This window comes from Haemaphysalis longicornis, unplaced genomic scaffold (assembly GCF_048455015.1).
Source record: "Haemaphysalis longicornis isolate Haplotype H1 unplaced genomic scaffold, Haemaphysalis longicornis Haplotype H1 scaffold_2, whole genome shotgun sequence".
Lineage (NCBI taxonomy): Eukaryota > Metazoa > Arthropoda > Arachnida > Ixodida > Ixodidae > Haemaphysalis > Haemaphysalis longicornis.
In genome coordinates, this window is record NW_027526295.1 from 220,942,174 (window position 1) to 220,952,968 (window position 10,795).

A 10,795-nucleotide genomic window follows, 5' to 3' on the forward strand; every position below is an offset into this window, starting at 1 on the left:
CAAGGCGCTCGAAAGGCACGGACTCCGCAAAGGGGTCCCTGTCGAGTAGGGCTGCCCAAGAGGATGCAACGCACGGCCACGTTGAGGTCGGCCCGTCAACCGGGCTTTACCTACTGCAGGATTTACCCAATAAAGTCCTTTCCATCCATCCATCTTCCTGGGAGAGAGCACACGCGCTGAAGCGGACTTGTTCAGAGGAAACTGCGTGAGTGGCTTACAAGGCATTTCTTGTGCCAGAAGCCACTGGCTTTGGAGCTCTGGATCCTTTTCAGCCCGTGTTTCTTTGATTCCCATTTTACCACATTCGTTTTTTTTTTTTCTTGAAGACATCGTTCTGTTAAAGCCATTATTCAGACATTGGACTTTAACTCATAACGTGTTCTGTCAGCAACATCCACTCAGTTACATCAGTTCTGGGCACATACTCGTTTGTGTTTCGCGGCATTGGGCTCGAAACAAGTCCTGCCTAAAGCTGAAAGACCCACCTTAAAGAACGCACGTCCGATGTTCAGCTTGGCCACTTTCACACCTATTTGAGTGCTGCAAATTCTTGACGACTGCTCTGCAGTACCTGCAGTCATTGATTTCCGCTTCTCAAAGCTCTTAAACAAAAGCGTCGATAGTCTCGAGTCGAAAAGAGGTGGATAGGCAGAACTTATCGGGAAAGAGCCTTATGCGGAAGAGTGAAACAAAAGGCCGCCTGCGCTCACTCCAGTATTATATATTTGTAATAGGAAGAAAGAACAGGGAAGCCAAATGCGAAATCCACAAGTTTGGAGGAATGTTTTGGGCAACCGTCGATAGAATTATACAGAGCCAGACAAGACACGGTGTGAAGAATCTCGGCAGCACGCATCTATACCACAACACTCTAGAACAACAAATCGGGGGATTACTTGGACGAATTTTTCTCTTGACGAGGCCCAGAATGTGATTTGAGTAAAAAATCATAGCCCCTTTCTTACAGGGGTCGTGAAAGGCATTTTGGGCACACTAAATGAACAAGCCCATGTGCAGGTTGGGTGGCCGACGTCATCTGCGTCAAGTATAACTTTTTACAGGCAGCCGAAAGCTCGCTCTTTCGTTCTAAAGGTTTTAGCCACTTTCCACCCTTTCTTGCATGTTTGTCGACTCGTCATTTAAATGCTTGTGCATCATCGCATGTACTTCATCGTGCGCGATACTCCCGGATGCGTCACGAAGTTTCTTCCCTCACCATGCGGCAGCCAGAGCAGAGCTCCACCGAGTGATCCATCGTCAAGGCAATAAATTGATTGATTGATTGTAAGCGTTTAACGCGCCGACGCAACGTAGGCGATGAGGCGTGCCGTAGTGGAGGGCTACGGATTAATTTTGACATCCTAGGGGTCTTTAACGTGCGCCGAAATCTCGTACACACGGCCGTTTTTGCTTTTCGCCTACAACAGAAAAGCGGCCGCCGTGGTCGTAAATCGAACCCGCGACCTCTTGCTCAGCAGCGGAACGCCTTAGCCACTGAGCCATCACGGCGGGTGTCAAGGCAAACCCAGCCTCATTACGAGGGACCTTCTGTTTCCGAAAGGGCCTGCGGCAACCCAATGGACAGTTTTCGACCGTCTGCTCCGTTACCTGGAGACGATCAGCCTCACACAGCGGCTGTAGCCCGGACTGCAGTGACTGACTGCTGTTCCTGGACTGACAGCCCTATCTCCTACTCTTTTTCCTCTCTTCCTACCTTTCTATTTCGCTCTCTACTCTATCCCTTCGTTATTCTCTCTCTCTGCTTCACTCCCCTTTTACTTCCCTTCCCTAGGTTGTATGCAGGTGAGCTCCCTGCCGAGCTCAAAGATATCCCCAAAAATATCCTTTCCTTTTCCTTTCCCCCAAACCACAACCATCACAACCAAGCAGTGATCCTGCTATTGGACGGCTTTCTTCTAGAACTTCTGGCAAAGAGAACCGTAGTCTGCTCAGCGTCGGCGGGTCGCCGCGGGACCTTTGGTTAATTGGCGCTTCCTGCAGCACGCTTGCACGCTATCGTGTTCATCTATATTAACCTTTGTTGAACTATTACCACGCCTGTCGTACAAGACAAGGGTGCAGCTGATCAAAACATGCGTGCTCTGTGCCTTCTCCGCAAGCTCCATCACGACTGGTAAAGCGGTCCGAACCGGCGCGTTACAGGCACGGGTTCTCTGCCGCTTTAAAATGTCTTTTTGACGTGCCGCCGATAGCAACCACCGCAACGTGCACTCAGTGGAGCGCAAAACTGTAAATGGTTGTAGACGTCATCCTTGGAGTAGGGAAGCATCAAGAAAATTCTCGCGCAACGTCAGCAGTGAGGAGAATGGGGAACGCGCCGCGGCGGCAATGCGCGGTTTTTGATTTACTGTTTTTCAGCTAATACCCACCTCCTTAAGAAAATTATTTAAGCAGGGTATTTCTAATAGATTGCTTTACTTGGTTACGTGTACATCCATGTATCTAAAGGGTATTTAAGGGCCCCCTTAAAATAAACAAAAAGATGGCTGAAGCGCGAAGCCTTCTTGCAAACTCAAAGACCAAAATGTTTTAATCGTGTCGAATCGGCGGCAATCGATAGACGTCGGCTTCATAACGCGAGGTTCCCAAGTTCGAGTCCGACCAAGGGAAACGTTTTTTTTTTTTTTTCTCTTGGGGCGCTCGATCTCTTTTTTAGAAATTTGGCTTTCCTATAGTGCGTTATTGCACGACGAACGACGCTTTCGGTGACGAATAGACAGCTTCGATTTAAAAATACAATTTGTGCAGGGACAAGAAAGTGACGTGTGGATTTGCTCTGCTTTCCATGCGAACATTGTTTCGCTCGAAACACACACTTGGGCCAGACAATCTTATCCTAACGTTGCCTGCGTATAGTCGAGTGAACGATACAATATAAAAATAGTAAATCTGTAACGACTACTTGGTTTCTTAACAAGCCGCTGTGCTAGGCTTACGAAATGAAAAGATGCCGATTAACGAAATTTTCAGGAACGTGACGTCTAAAAAACAAAAGCCAGTTCTTTTTCTATTTTGTTTTCCGTTAGTTGCTAAAGTTTGTTCTAGAAACGGTAACAACACGTCTAAACTTTTAGCGAGTATTTTCGCCCCAGTAGTTTTGTGCTTCGTCGTCTCTTAGAGGTAAAAAAAAAACACCGTATTTTCGCGATGGTAAGCCTTCCTCGATTCTAAGCACCCTCTTCTACTTTGAGAAGAATAATTTTGAAAAAAATATCGCATGCGAATCTAAGCACCCCGTTCTCCGCGATGAAGCGCGTGTTGCCCAGTCCGGCAACTGCGTTTGCTCGCTCTGTTCACGAGCCGGAGCTGTCGGAAGGGCACATTCTCGGCTTCTGGTGCACGGCAAGGCTAAAGTGCAGGAACGCATCCCGCCCGCTGAGCCTAGCTCGGCTGTGTCTCGTGTTGCTGCGTTCCAACACTACACGACAGCAAAGCTGCGGAAAGCGTCTCCGCGAACTATCGCAAGGTCGACTTGAGACTTCTGGAAGGGGGTCCACGTTGACGTTGTATTCGAATCATTTAACAGACATTCGATTGCAAACAACTTCGACGGAAAATAAGACAACCTGCTCTGGGATACTTAGAACGGCGGCTCAAGAGGTGCGACAGACTTAAGTAGCAGTATCAGACTGAGTATCAGACGTAAGCGCCTGGTCCATTGTCTGTGCCTTTGTGAATGTTTGCTGAATAAAACATTATTCCTTGCATCCGCCTCGTCTGTATGCCCCTGCCAAAAAAAGTGTGCGTGTGCGTGTGCGTGTATGCGTGCGTGCGTGTGTGTGTGCGTGTGTGTGTGTACATGCGCGTGAGCGTGTGGGCGTCTGTGCGTGTGCGTGTGTGTGGGTGTGCGTGTGTGTGCGTGTGTGTGTGGGTCGGGACGGGAGGTCATTTTAGATTTCTCGAATATAGGCTACTTTGGGCATTACGATCGTTAAAAAAAGGGGGTGCTTAGAATCGAGTAAATACGGTATTAGTGTTATATCACGTCGTTGTGCAAGGACAGAACTTTAGAATTAGTTGGCACTCTCACGGGAGTGATTTCTCCGCACGTTTTGTTTATTTTTTGTAACGTATTCTGCCGCAACTTATCTTCAGAGTTTCAAACAACTGTCTTCAGCGCTTCATTTTGTTTACTACCTGCCTTGTTTCTGGCAATATGTAAGGCATTGCTTAAATCGCCGCGTTTTGCTAGTTTGAGAACAAAGACATCAACGCCGTCTGCTTTACTCAGCCATTTTCGTGCGTAATATAAGGATGGACTCCTACAATTGAGTAGCATTTATAAAAAAAAAACATTCTTATTTTTTGTGTTTCTTTTATTTCCCGGAGATGCTAATCACAATGTATTTGCATTCCATTTGGAGCAACGTTTCACAATAAATAAATCGCCCACCGGCTGCTATATTAGCGCACTGCCTGCTTTCTTGCCGTAAAAGCAAAGAGCAAATAGTCTCAGCGTTCTTTTATAAAACTACCTCTTGCTTATACATTGCTGGAAACACAGTCGCGTATTCCTCGGAGTAATTTATGAACACAAATGTTTTATTCCAGGAGAATTTCGCACGCCGTCCGCGAAAGTTTAGTTTTCAAACTTTCAACCGCAGTGGTTTATGTCCAAGTCTAAATGTGTGGTTTTAAATATTGCTGGCAAAGTTCGCCATTTAACGGACCACCGAGGTCTGATAAAAACAAACATATGCCGGCGAGTAATGGAGTTGGTGGTGCAGAACGCCTTCCGTCTGGAAAGTGAGAAAAAGATGCTGTTTATTTTTAATCTTCCGAGGAAAGAAAAAGCTTTCAATATACACCCGAAATTTTTTAAACGATTACTTATGCGAATATGCCTGCGCCGTCACCGTACCCGCGCAGTTCACCGTGCTAGCACGTTCAGAATAAGTGTATTATGGCGTGCGGTACGCTTCCTCGCTAGACCTTTTTTTTTTGTCTTTGCGATGTGTCTGATCCTTCTCAAAACAGAGGTTTTAAGGAGAGAATGGCAAGCAAGCGCAATGAGTGATTCGGAAGCAGTAGGTAAACTTTGTCTTTTTTGTTCAATTCAAAAACGATCAAAAACATGCCGGTCCGTATTTTCGTTCAGGAGAGCAAGAGCATACTCAATCTTAATACTGCACTTTTCTCTTAAGCACCTGTGAACCCGCGTAAAAATTCTCATGTGAAGTCTTTGCTAAGTTCTTTATCCACTGCTCTAGGTTTACAGTGCGGACAACTCATTGTCCCTCACCACGGTACAACAAAACAGCCTCCACTAAATTTTCTGTTTTATTTAGACTCAATGTTTTGAAGGCGGAACCTTTCCATAAGGTTTTTGTTTGCTTGATTATACGCTGGCCAGATTTCAAATATGGCCTCCACCATGGATGCCTACATATTGCAAAGTCAAGAACAAGATGAAGCTGAAGGTACGTTGCTCTGGATAAAGATTAAAACCTGACACAGATGCAGGTATCCTCACGCAATACACGTCGTAGAGAAAAAAGTGGCCGCCTTTGGAAACTCTCAAAGCCCCTCTCGCAACTCCCAAACACTGTTTCCGTCTCTCTCTCTCTCTCTCTCTCTCTCTCTCTCTCTCTCTCTCTCTCTCTCTCTCTCTCTCTCTCTCTCTCTCTCTCTCTCTCTCTCTCTCTCTCTCTCTCTCTCTCTCTCTCTCTCTCTCTCTCTCTCTCTCTCTCTCTCTCTCTCTCTCTCTCTCTCACACACACACACACTTTTGTTTTTTGATTTTTTTTTTGCTGCATCACATCGCTAACAAACAACGGCATCCAGTGTCGTACGTTTTTCTTAACTCCGTTCTCGCGGTTGTAGCGTCAGCGAGAAGAGTCAACATGTGTTAGCTGCTGCTTACCCGAAGTGCCAAAAAAATAAAATAAAATTACGGAGACTAAAATCAAATAGGGCACGACAAGGAACCAAGGCAAATCATTTCTTTGTTTCCTTTTTTTACTAGTTTGCGCCCTCTTTCTCACTTTCATTCGACTGCTAGTGAGACTTTTAAATACAATTCAACGTTTTCCCGCATCCTCTTAAAAATTTATTTTTTATATATTGAGCGGAAAAAGACATTTTCGGGCGCTTAAGTCTGCTTAGGTACTTTGAAGGCCAAATCATTATGGCTTTCCCTGGCTATATTTATCAAATACTTTACTCCAACATCAGGTGGTTCGTGTCTCTTTTCCGCTATTTGCTCTGTTCGTCTTTTGGCGTGAATTCCTTCGACAGGCAGGCTGTCGACACTTCACCCCTAGCTTCCGTAGGAGGATGCAGAATATTCAACCCAGAAATTTGGGCTAGTTGGTGATACGACTTCGACATGGTAAAAAGTGCACTAGATGGGGACAGAAGAAGAGATAGCGACACGGTGCAAGGAGACACGGGACAGAGACACAAAGGAGACAGAGACACGAAACCAGCGCTCGTCCCGTGTCACTGCGTCTTCTTCTGTCCCCGTCTAGTACGCTTTTTACCATGTCGAAGTCGGATGCAGAAGCAAAGCAGCCACACCACAATGGAACTCTCCTAGTTATACTCATCACAAGACAAGATGCCAACACAATACCCTATCGAGCACGCAAACAAGCTGCAGCCTTGCATTCCTGTGAGCGGCAGAATCGACTGGAACGGCTTTACAGGCTCCATCCAGAGCAAACGTTCTGGCTCACTCACGCTGCACACTCACTCATGCTCACTCAAAGAACGTGCTACAAAGGCTGCGACTTGGAGTAGCAATGAGCCGAAAGTATCTCCACACATTCGGGCGCGAGAACAGCCCGGACCGCCTTCTGTGTGGTTGTCCAGCGACTATCGAACATTTGCTTAGCGTTTGCCCAAGGTACACTGGTGAGCGAAATAACTTTGAGGCAGCGTTACTATGCTCTCTGTCCAAACCAAAGATTTTGGGCACGTGGCTGACAACAGGAAGCAAAGTTATAAAGCCGTGCTTATATTCCTTAGTGACTTCGCTCTAGATTCTCTGCTCTAGGTGGCAAAGAAATTTAACTGACTGCGGAATGATATCCTATATTTTTTTTTTATATGGACGATAATTATGTGCTAAAAAGTGAACTGTGATAATCTCATTCGGCGCCCCGTTGCATGCGAGACATGTATCAGTCTTGCTGCATGTACTACATAGTTCATTCGTCGACTTCATTGTCATTCCTCACACCTTTCATATACATTCCTTTCTCTGTTTGTGCCCAACACCCTCGCCCCAGTGGGGAGTAGCAGACCCAAGGTCCGTTTCTCAGGCCGACCTCTTCTGCTTTTCCATAAACATGTACTGCCCCCCCCCCCTCTCTCTCTCGGAGTTCTCCCTCACCGGCATGCACCTGTTTTACTCACGTGCCGTTATGTTGACCTGTCACCAGATATGACGTTAAATCCACCCTCACACCAATAATTGGTCCCGATGCTGGGATTGTGTTGAGGTAGCATTAGGTGACGCATTATATAGGTAACGCATTATGTAACACACTAGGTAACGTTAGGTAACGTATGGTAACGCACTCGATTCCTAGTCTGGAGACTCTGCTTGAATTCTCGTGGAATCTTAAATGTGCTGTTCATCTACGCCTTAAAGCGGTGGCCACTTTCTGTACAGGACAACAGAAGCGACAGCGACGCCGGCTTTTTACACAGAACGGGAACTTTGGGCTCTGCTTTAAAGGACTTCGACGACACTTTTGGAGCCCCTTCGTGAAGTGTTCGCTCTCACGTTAACATTTCGTTATATTTACTGAATGTATTCAGCATATATTTGAGCCGATATTTACTCTATGGCGTAGGCCTTCGCCGCATGGAGTCTTCCGTTTCATTGTATAAAGCGCGCCTGTTACGAGTTTGTTTCTAGAGGCATCCACTTCAGGACTTGTCTTTCTCGTTCCGAGAAAGTGTTGCCACGTTCTGGGTGAACGCTGGAGTCTTTCCGAGCGTGTGCTTTTTTTTTTTTTTTGCCAATCTTGGTCAATCTCATTGAGTGGGTATGCTTGGCTTGGAAAGCGTGCGCCGGGGACGCTGGGTGGTCGCAGCAAGGCACGCACACTTGAGCGCTCCACATTTTTGGGTTTTTTTAACTGCCGTGCGGTCGCCGACATCTTGGCCAATTCTCCCTAAGTGGGTATGGTTGGCCTGACGGACGTGCGAAGGGGACGCTGGGTGGTCGTCGCGAGGCCGCACACACGAGCGCTAGGCATCCTCTTGGTTTTGTTAACTACCGGGCGCCACCGCGAGGCCCGCGCTCATGTGCGCACGCTCGGCAATTGGTATTTTTAACTGCGAACACGAAAAACTACGAGTTGCTAAACTGCTTCGCTGGGGTAAATAAAGTATTGACAGGGGCCGGAGCTCGTGTAGTTTTTTTGGGCAAACAACAAGGTACATAATTTATGCAAGCCCGTAAATTCTCAAGAAAACAAGGAGGAGAGGTGCCGAAAAAGACGCCAAGCGATTCTTTGACTGCCAGGGTTGCGCGGTGTATAAAATCCCTCTGTCATGCGGGGATTGCACATCGAACAAATGGCCTGATGCATCAATGCTTCAAAATCAAGAAAATAGAGTGAGTAATGGCACGCGGGCAAGAAAGCGCGTTGCTAGGCCACACCCAAGACAGCTGTTGTGTGGGGATACCGGTGAATGCGCTCGAAGCGCGTCGTCTGCTAAAGCGCGTATTCAAGCCGTACTCCCACCGATCGAATGCTACGGAAATAATCTGGCCGACACTACCATAAGTAATTATGCAAACAATGGGATAATTGTTCAAGTATCAATGCTGAAAGAAATAAGAAAAAGTACGCTCACGCGATGTCTGAATCAACTTCGCGGAACGACCCTCTCAATTTTTAATGAGAAGGATGCTCAAAAAGCTTCTTGTCTAGTTATGTTCTGTCTCAATTGTGACCTATGTTTAGGAAACGTTTTGTGCACTTCGTGCCTCGTCGTCATGCACAGTGTTTTTTGCAGCAGTATGAACCCCTTATAATATGAAACAGCCATAACGAATGAAAAAACCCGATGCCAACACAGGAGCGACAAAAAAAATCCTGCCGTGATTCTCCAAGATATGCTGCACATATGGAAAATCATTACATAATTTGGCACAAGCGAACCGGAAACCCCAACACGGGGAACACGAAAAGAATTAGCAATCTTACAAAACATTGGCTCCAATCCACGATGTGAAGGTGGTTCGAAATCAAAGCTGTAAACGACAAGCACAATTACCCATGCGACGACACTTGCATTTACACACTTAGCTCAACAAGGAGTGAGACCAAAGATTCTACCAGCCGTTACCTGGGTTTAGAGCCAAAAAAAGCGCCCTCCTTTTCCCCAGCGGCTGAATCAAAACCAGGGTCTTTCTCCATGACTCAACAGGTGGGCGTAGCTTAGTCGCTAAGGCGACGGACTCTCGCGCGCTCCTTCTCGGGCCCAGTACGCATAATGCAACGCGGATTATGATTCTGATTGTAGGGTTTAACGTGCCGACGCAACGCAGGCGGTAAGGCGCGCCGTAGTGGAGGGCTCCGGATTAATTTTGACCACCTGGGGATCTTTAACGTGCGCCGAAATCTCGAACACACGGGCGTTTTTGCTTTTCGCCTACATCAGAAAAGCGGCCGCCGTGGTCGGAAATCGAACCCGCGACCTCGTGCTCAGCAGCGGAACGGCTTAGCCACTGAGCAATCACGGCGGGTGTCAAGGCAAACCCAGCCCCGGTACGAGGGACCTTCTGTTCCCGAAAGGGCCTGCGGCCATGACGAAGCCGTTGGCTGGTAGAGGTAGAAAGCTTTGTTTTAAAAACAATTTTCTAACCATTTTTATAATGCCATTCTTGAACATTCTATTCTTCCGCAATTTTACAAACGCAACAGCAAATTGAGCGGCAAGCTTAGTACCCTGCTTATTGCATGCAATGTAGCCACCGTCTCACTATTTTTTTTTGTATGTACAGTGAAATATTTCAGTTTTGTGAGTTTAGAACATTTCCTGAATTTCAGTTTTTGTGTTTCATATACTTGTTCACCAGTAAGCTCATTGGTCCTTGTTTATGTTCGCCTTATGTCATTGAAACTTCCAAGCTCGTACGAGGAACGCTGCTTGCGTTGCACGCAAAATGGGACCACACTTTCAACTGACCACATATACAAAAAAAAAATGGCTGACGACTACTGTACCCCCTAATGCCAAATTTGTGCGCAGTCTTCTCGGTCATGGCGCATAGCTGCTGCGTCTCAGGAAGTGATCGCGTGATTATCGAAAGCACGGCGCCCGCGATGTTCTGGCGTTATCTCTTACCATGTCACCGCCGCTGAGCATGTTGTAAATCGTGTTTGAACTCCTCGGGAAAATATCATGGGGGTCGGATGATCCACGCTATAGGCAAGACAGAGTTGATTTCTTGAAATAGAAAGGAGCAACGAGGGGAACGCCGAAGGACCTACTTACGTGCATCACGCAGCGCGTGCTGGTCTTTTGTTGAGCCGCCTTGTCATACCGCCCTGATTGATTGATTGATTGATTGATTGATTGATTGTAGGGTTTAACGCGCCGACGCGACGCAGGCGATGAGGCGCGCCGTAGTGGAGGGCTCCGGAATAATTTTGACCACCTGGGGATCTTTAACGTGCGCCGAAATCTCGTACACACGGGCGTTTTTGCTTTTCGCCTCCATCAGAAAAGCAGCCGCCGCGGCCGGGAATCGAACCCGCGACCTCGTGCTCAGCAGCGCAACGCCTTAGCCACTGAGCCACCGCGGCGG